We start from the raw sequence: 9,167 nt of genomic DNA on the forward strand, positions 1-9,167 counted from the left end.
TAATATTATTTCAAATAATTGTATATCTAAACCGACTCTATATTATATATCCTATAGTAAATTGTTTGGGATGATTGAAATAGGGGATATTCTAGCATTGACTGCCACAAAATCATTTTGTTTCGTGAGATCATGCATTTGGAATAAGTTTTGTTAGTTGGCACCTATTAAGAGAAATTTGTTAATTTATTGTAAAATAAACTAAAGTTAATTCAAAAAATTGCCTAAATGTAGAGAGTAATAAATGTGGATATATGCATTTACATGAAAAAAAAAATTAGGTGCCCTTACAAATGCTCACTGGAAATCTATTGGAGAAATATTTTAAAACAGTAGGTGAGCATCCAAAAGAATTAAGATATAACAACTCAATTTAACTGGTTGAAATACTTGGAAAATATGGGTATTTTTACTGTAAACTGCGTTGAAGATGAAAAATACTTGGACCTTCCATTTTGAGGATCCCGATCCCTAACCTAACAACTTCTCCACTCATGAAACTTTTCTTCTTCTCTTTCTTATTTGGTAATAAACTTCCTTCTTAATCGAGTCCCCCAAGGATAAAGTTCGATAATCATTTTCACCCATTATTCGTGGTTTAACTTTATGGTTCAAACAAAGACAACCTTTTCAATACTTCTACTCATGTTCATGGTTTCAATAATCAAAAATTTCATGAGTCTAAATTATTATGTAGCTTTATAGGCTTTCCGCATTTAAGGCTGGACATTCGAAACTAAATGGCTCGGAGTAAATCATTAGTAAGAAATTACCAACTCGTGAAAAATTGATTAACACCAAGTTTTGAAATGGTCAAGCCTACCATAAGTTTACAGTTATATAAAAATGAAGGTAGCGATCTAATGTTTCAGCCAATTTATGGCTACTTATCTTACAACTATGTCATATTTCAAAATTTCTCATTTTTTGGTCCGCAGTTGAAAATTGTGTTAATTTTCGAAATGCTTATACCGATGTTCGAGCTAATTGCACTTTATTTAACTTTGTTCCAAATCAATGTACTACCATACTTTAATTTTTTCAGGGACGAGTTAAAACGTTGTCAAACAGTCAAGAGAAAGAAATTGTGATGGGTTATTCATAAAATCGTAAATGAGGAAAACTAGGTACTTTCTTTTGTCTGAAAAGTTGTTGAGAAATGGTGAGTAGAATGCTAGTGCTTGTATCGTTGTTGACATCTACAATTTTGTCATGATTGCCATCTTCAAAAAGAAAAATTAAATAGAAGAAAGCAGAAGTATAGAAGGGCTGCAATGCAACTTGGCATACCACGATGTGCTACATATCTGTATTAAGTACAGTACTAGACGTATTTGATCCTTAACTAATGAAATACATATTCCCCTTTTGGATTATTCACTTTTTTTTGTTTTTTTTCTTTTTATGCCACACCATCCATATTAGGTGGCAAACCACCAAAGCAATGGATATGCACCTAATTCAACGCCGGCCATCCCATTTTGTGCGACCAGCCACTTTACTGACTCTGACTGTGAATAAGGGTTGTAATTGAATCGAGCTGTTTGGGAGTTGCTAGCGAGCGGCTCGATCAAAAACTTGACTCATATTCGCGTTGACTGAATTTAAGTCGAATTCGAGTAGCTTGATAAGGCCAAAGAAGTCCAGTTTGAATATTCAGTAGCAAGATCCAAAGACTCGTCGAGTCGTATCGAGTTTTTAAATTTTAATTTTTAATATATTGTTATTATGAAATTACCCTTGTGCCCACAAGATTGGTTAAATTTATGAAATATTTTAGATTGTATGAAATTTTTTGAAGGACAATAATATCTTTTTGCTTAAAATTTGTTAAGAAAAATGAAATCTCCAAATATTCCTTACTCGAGTTTGATAAGGCTCACTTTGATTCGAGCCCATGCGAGTCGAGCTCAAGTTTTACGAGCAATGCATCAAGCTCAACCTCCAGTGATGCTACTCGCTCAAGCTCAAGTATCCTTTCTATAAGTCGAGTTGAGTTCAAATATGGTAATACTTGAGTTTGACTTGACTCGATTATATCCCTACTGTGAATCCCAAGGCATTTACTGTCTTTTGGTACTTATGTTTTTGCAAGGTGGCTTGATCCCTTCTATAAAATATCTAGACAGATGTTCTTTCAATTTTTTTTTCAGTGTAAGTAATAAGTCCCAAGTTTGGAACTTCTCACTTACAGTTTTTCCTCCCATACCACCTAAGGCATCCTTTCTCCAAAACAAAAAAACACAAAGCAATGTTATTGTACTCGGACCAGATAGCGATTCGGCTAAACTATTGAGTCAGAGGTCAGTCGGTCGGATTTGTCGGACCGTTCTAAAAAATTCACTGACGTCAGTATGATGTTATAATTATCTTATATTTTTATAAGTTTCAAAAATATTGAAATTAAATTCTTGGTTACATTTGGCCAATCATGAAAAATGTTCCAAAAATATTATACTTGCAATCAAATATACATCTAATAATTATATATAAAAATGTAAATTCATAGTTAAAATATGTCCATTCTCCAAAACTACTTAAAAAACTAAATTAAAACAAATTAATGCAAGTTGGAATCATTAATGTTAAATTAATGAAATCATAGGAATGAAAACATCTTGATTTAGAGATCATTTAGAAAAAGCGAGTGATTTTGATATTTACACTAAATGGGTGACATTTTCTTATTCTTATTAATAAGTGAAAGTGTTACAATTAAGGCAACTCAAATTATGTTTGGAGAAAAGAAGAAAGAAAAGTTCGAGAACTAGGTTAACTAGTTGTATTGGCTCATTGGTTTAGTCGATTTTTGATAGTTTTGACTAGTTTTTAACCAAAGCCATTTTATACTACAAACTAGTTCAGAAAGAAGGCAGATTCACGATTGGACTGAACCAGTCGGTCCGATTCGGATCTAACAACACTGGCACAAAGTAGCAATAGTATCTTTGATTTCAAACTTGTAACAAAGTTAAATTTGGTATTCCTTTAAGGGGTAAATTCAGAACCTTCCTTTGAGGTTTCTGACATAATCACACATCACTCTTAAAGTTTTGAAAATATTACTTACTTTCCTTCACAGTCATTTCGGATTCAATGCATACGCCACAGGTGACAATATGATCATTCTACCCTTACTCCTTAGGATTAATACAAAAGTACTTTGATAGGGAAAAAAAACCTAACGTCTTTATTAACAAAAGTAGCAATTGTTTGAACTCTCGTTAGTGAAGGAAACTGAATACGTGATTGAACAAATTCAAACCCCTAAGCTGTTACAATTTTTCGAATCAGGTCCAGTTGAAGTGGGAAGCCCAGTTTGTAGCTGAATTGGTACTATACAGTGCACATGGTTCTGTCAAATGACCAATTTACACCACTAGCTTTTAATTATCAAAATTTTTATTTATTTACTCTTGATGAAAATTTTCGAAATTACGTCCAATTAGTTCCTATACCATTAAATATCCTAATTTTGTGCAACTTTTATTTTATTATCATAATTCAACTTTGCTTTAATATATATGAACTTATTGTTACTGTTTTTCACATATTTGTTACAAATGAATATGTGTTGAAAAAAGTTATTAAGTAGTACATTGTACTTTCTGTTTTATTAGTTCAAAATTTTTTATAATAAGTGTAATTATGTAGGACTTATATTGACTCATTTTATTTGTTGAAAACTTTCTTGTGAAATTTTATATATGAGAATAGGAATTTGATCAGTTCACAAAACCCATGCAGTGCAGTTCACACGCCAAGTTCAGCCCGAAATTGGGCTACCCAATCCAATTGTACATGATTGGAAATACTATAATAGCACAAGAGATATACTGATTTATATTAAACATCCAAAGGGCAATGTGAGAGAGAGACATTTTTTTTTGAGGAGTTTTATTAGGATTAATCCTAACAAAAAAAAAAAAAATTGGCACCAATATAGGCGCCTTTTATGATTGAAAAAGAAAAAGAAGTCAGACTTGTCGAGAGTATATTATTAGTGCTCGGGAGAAAATGTTAGTAGCTGAAGGAAAGCCGAGGGGAAAGAAGGCAATAGATGGAGGAAAGTGGAATGAATATCATTCATAGGGGCTAGCTATTAATTTCACGCGCACATTACAACCAAAAGGAGCAAATATTTATACGATCTTGCACTTTCAAGTGAAGTGAGACGAAATACTTTTCTTTCTTGGATTGCATGTTAAGAAAATCAGTACATGAATTTGATTTGTTTGATAAACTCTGCTTTCTTTCATATCAGTAGTCTAGGCTTTTAAGAATTTAAATCAGCCAATGTTTTGAGAAATACGTTTGTCTTTCAAAAACTAGACTTCAATCATTCAACCTGATCAAACATTCTCCATGCCCGGTGGAACTAGTCCAAAATTCAAGCTGGTAAGGACGTTAGTCGACATATACTTTTACGGTTCGACCTTCGAACCTTCCTCTGTCGTCTTTATCTCGTTATAAAAAAATAAAAATAAAAACCCTTTGTAATTGTTCTTCCTTCATCTAATAATCATCTTGTTTTCTGAGTTTTCAGCTTTCCTCTTGCCGGCCACTAGGAACTCTGAAAGAAAATGAATTTCAAACGGGAGTGTCTGTACTGTACAGATTTACGATAAAAGTGTTGAAAATTGGCCGCACATCTGGTTGCTAATTAAGTTTGACCTTTCAAACTCGATGCCAAATTTACAGAATGACCCTTTAATTTCTTATCTTTCATATATATATATATACACACAATTAAAGCTCTTTGTGATTTGTGAAATGGTTTCTTACTTGTAATTGTAGGTAATTATTGGCAATGGCTTCAGACACACATACACACACAATGACACAAACAAGAGAATGTTAGTGTATTTTAATAAAATTTCAAATTTTCTTGACCAAATCTTTACAATGAGTTATAATGTAATTTATTTTTTAGAGTAATGGGAATTATAATGTTGGGAGTTATATTTGAGTTATTATAAAATAAAAGTTATGAATCATTTGGATAGAAGTTATTATAAATATGAAACAATTTAAATATGAAACATATTGTGTCATCAAGTTTTTATAGGTTACAAATTCTACAAATTTATGTATTATAAGTGCTATATTTACTACAATTTATATGAAAAAAAGAAAATCGACGTACATTGTACTTGGACATGCAATCTACTTTTTGAAAGGGTTTGTGTAGCATGTAAATTGTGAAATTCTTTGAAAAATTTTCACAATTCTTTCTAAACATTATTCTTCCTACACTCATTTCTTCTTCTTCCATTTTTCTATTTTTTTTTGGGCAAAGTAAGATATTGAAAAGGTTCTGCTTCTTTTGGTTGTACAGATCAAAATGAAGTAATAACCTTAATGTTCGGTTGTTGTATGCTGGAAGCGGCACACTTAGATCTCCTGCATGAATTCTAAAAAATACCAACATAGGAGCGCATATCATCTTAAAAAGAGTACTCGACACACCTCAGCCCTACTGGACTTCTCAATTGGAGCTAAGTTCGTGCTTGTCATCCTTGAACACGCCAAGTTATGTACATGGTAAATATTACATTTAGACATTGAGGTAAGTATATTGTTCAATTTGGATTATTGAACTAAATTTGAGATATATTTGTCAAACTTACTTGATTATGTAGATCGGAGGAAGAACAGAGAAAAAGGTCACCAATTAGCAGATTGACATGGTACCTCCACCTGTTGATTTTCTTGTGGCAGGTTTCTTCACCATGAAACCTGGGAAAATAAGGTGTTGATTTCCATGCAAAGCCTTGGCAAGTTAGCAGTCCTTGCTGGTCCATACCTCACATTCGTTGTCGGATCGACCTTAAATTTTCACTCCAAGGTTTCATGGCATGCTATAATTATTTGTAACTATAAAAATGCTAAAAACACTGCTTGTCATCTAATTGTAACTTACGATAATTGAGGGACTTAAAATTCCACCCCAAAGAAATATTTGGTTCAACTGGGAACAGCACATGTAGTAGCTAGAAGAAAAGGACCAACCATTGCCACGTACAACTAAAATTCAGTGAACTATCTTTTGCCCCCATTTGGTAAAACAAAAAAAAAATCTAAAAAAAAAAAGAGAATATCTTTTGTCCCCATGATTTATCCTAGCCACTCAAAAGAAACATGTACATAAAGACTCCCTTAATGGACAAATGTCCAATGGCCATGGACTTCAAGTACTCCATAATTTAGCTTTCAAGCTGTTCATTATTTCCTTACTCAAGTCTGCTACTGCATTATTCTAACTTTTCTGACAATTCAAAAATATGGGTTACATGGTTAGTTTTTCCTATCAGGCGAGCCAAGAAAAGAAAAATATTACAGAGGAATTCATCAATTACAATAGGAAAAGGGAGTGCTAGGCTTCTATGGTGTTAGGACCTTCTCTACGGATTCAACGCCCAGTAAATTTGGTAACACTCATTGATAGATTCAACTTTCCAAGATTCATTCATCTCATGAACCGAAATTCCACTTGCACATGAATTGGTTAGATTTGGTACTAAGGTTTAGCAAGCCTCTTCATTACCCTTCAAAAGACTTCTTGTGTGAGTGTTTCTGTGTGAGAGTATGTGTGTCCGCCATGTTTATGCTCAAGGTCTCAAACCTCAGATTTTGGTATGTATCACACGTCAAAGTCTGATGAAGAAATCGCCCCTTAGGTCCATCTTTGATAGGGGCAGAAAGTAGGAAGTTCTTTAATTATTTGTTTGGAATTAAGAGACTCTCGACCAAGGCAGAAAGGGGGTGGACAGGTGGAGGTGGGGGCCTTATGTAGCAATAATTCTCTCTGGTTCTAGGCGCCCTTAGTTCTATCCTTTGGCACAAAGAAATTTGGAGTAACAGAGTGGGTTGTTGGATTATCCTATTTAAGCAAATTTCATTTACTAATGCTTTGTGTGAAGTTGCTCAACACGGCTTTCGTATTGGTCGGCCATAATCGGCATGATTTATGAAGGAACTAGTTGAGAAAATAAATAAGTGGTAGATGCCCTTCAAATTCTAGCTTGCACCTCAAATATTGCATGCTATCAACCTATCAAAATCCTCCTCTTCCTCTATCCTCTTAATAATCCCCTCGTACTACTTATAAGGATTTGATATTTCCAACCTACAAAGGGTCGAGTTCATTCTCCCCAAAAGTTCAGTATGTATATTCATTTTGTTTTGGTGAAAATTTGGATGTTACCATCTATGAAGGTCATAGTTTGAGGGTTTGTTCTGTTTGAACTCGGATGAGGGAAGAAAGTAAAGAATTGAAGTGAATTACAAACTCATAGTTGCTAAGTAATCCAAACTACCTGGATGATTTTGAAAAGATTTCAAATCTTTTGTCAAATCTCTTAATTTAAATCCAATTTTATAACACTATTTCCAATATGACGAACTACTAGGCAGGCTAATATAATGTTTGAAAGTCATGTATTCGTATGATCTAATAACAGATGCACGTACAAAAATTTGATTGATTTATGTACTAATATCTAAAATTTGGATAGATCTTCAAAGACGTAAACATCTAAAAGCCAGCCTATGTATGCCTAGTTTCGATCTAAACCACCTGGGTTTCCAAATGAACTCAGCCTCAGTAAGGTATTAAGAGGCCTAATTAACTGATTATTCCTATATGCCGATGGTAGAGAAAGGTGAAAAGCTCGAGCCAGAATCGATAACCCTATGCCAAGTTCAAACTAAGCTTTAGTTTGCATGGCTTATAAGGCAAAGTCAACTATGACAATATCAAACCCTTGAATACGGAACCAGGACGAACCTAGGATAGCTAAGATCATGCTCTGTAAACGGAGTTACTAGGGTTTATGTCCCATGAAAACCACAAGAACTTCAAGGTCGAACAGACAACGAGAGAAAGGTCAGACCGCGAAGACTGCTGGCTTGACAAGCATAGCAAGGAAACCACTCACCTTCAAGCATGATCAGATCATTTACAAAATCCGAAGATGATACAGATATGTCTTGGATCTCATGTGACCTGCATCGAAAAGGGATAAATATTTTATGAGTATCAAAAAAAATAATAATAAAGAAAACCTCAATATAAGGCAAACCAACATCTTAAAATTGAACTCTGGGGGAAACAAAGCAGGAGACACCTATAATCAAACGTACCATGTTCCAGGAATCATGGGATTGATATTTCATAGTTCATGATTCCAATCCATGAGGGCTATGCTCTGCTATGCTACGAGTGCCTTGAGCTGATTTTATAGAGGATATCTGAATAAAGTCATGAAGAGGAGAGGCTCAAGCGTGTGAGATGGTGCTTTTTACACGTGTGGAGGGATTTGACTCACGGATAAACTAAGCAAAGTTTGAATGCATGTGCATCGGCCAAACTAACCACCACTGACATCACCCACAAAAACACAGTAAAGTAAGGGCAAGACTACAGGATCGAAAATTTTCGAGGATATTAAAGAAATGTAAGACTGATGTATCAGACAAACAAGAGGGCAAAATTCGAGGTGACTGATCAGATGAGGGATAGAAAGTGAGAATGAGAAGTAGCTTTGGGTAGTACACAATAAATACAAACAGGATAAGCTGCTTGCCCGTGGGTTAGTCAGGTGCCGGATAAAGAGAAAATGAAATTTATTTTTTTGGGTGCGAAAATGAATGAATTTTTTTTTTTTTTTTTGTCAAAAAAAAGGACCTGACCCCACTTCAGACCCCAACCCTTATTCGGGTTGTTGAGTTACCCCATTTTTGTTACTGGGACTCGAACCGGTGACCTACAGGATACTACCGCATGTGGTCACCGGCTGAGCTACCCAGGAAGGGCGAAAATGAATGAATAGATGGTGTAAAGAACCAATTCACACGGCTCAATGCTATCTACAGATTTGGAAGGATACCAATTGGACGTAGGCTGTCTAGTGAACCAATTCACACGCCCCAATGTCCTATCTTCGATTTGGAAAGTTTTTTTTTTTTTTTTTAAATTCTTTTTAAAAGGACAAGGATAAGATTTAAGAGACGGAGAGGGAAATTAGGAACTTAAACTCAAAATATTTAGATTTTGAAATTTTAACCTTAATCACTGAATCAAAACTTTGTCAACTTTCAATATGGATAGTTACCGATTGGATATAGATTTAAAAAAAAGGGTCAATTTTACGTGGTTGAAATCT

General features: G+C 34.2%; 1 long non-coding RNA gene across 2 annotated transcripts; it reads right to left on the reverse strand.

Annotated features, from left to right (window-relative positions):
* Positions 1-3,189: 3,189 nt before the first annotated feature.
* Positions 3,190-8,362, reverse strand: LOC113716617 (uncharacterized). Of its 2 annotated transcripts, XR_011822748.1 has the most exons (3): positions 8,146-8,347; positions 5,631-8,008; positions 3,190-5,518 (listed from the first exon to the last, which is right to left on the reverse strand). It is a non-coding gene; the product is annotated as an uncharacterized lncRNA (long non-coding RNA). The 2 variants fall into 2 exon arrangements; XR_003454160.2 differs by having other exon boundaries at positions 3,190-8,008; positions 8,146-8,362.
* Positions 8,363-9,167: the final 805 nt, after the last annotated feature.

The sequence above is a fragment of the Coffea arabica genome, chromosome 11c (genome assembly GCF_036785885.1).
Source record: "Coffea arabica cultivar ET-39 chromosome 11c, Coffea Arabica ET-39 HiFi, whole genome shotgun sequence".
Lineage (NCBI taxonomy): Eukaryota > Viridiplantae > Streptophyta > Magnoliopsida > Gentianales > Rubiaceae > Coffea > Coffea arabica.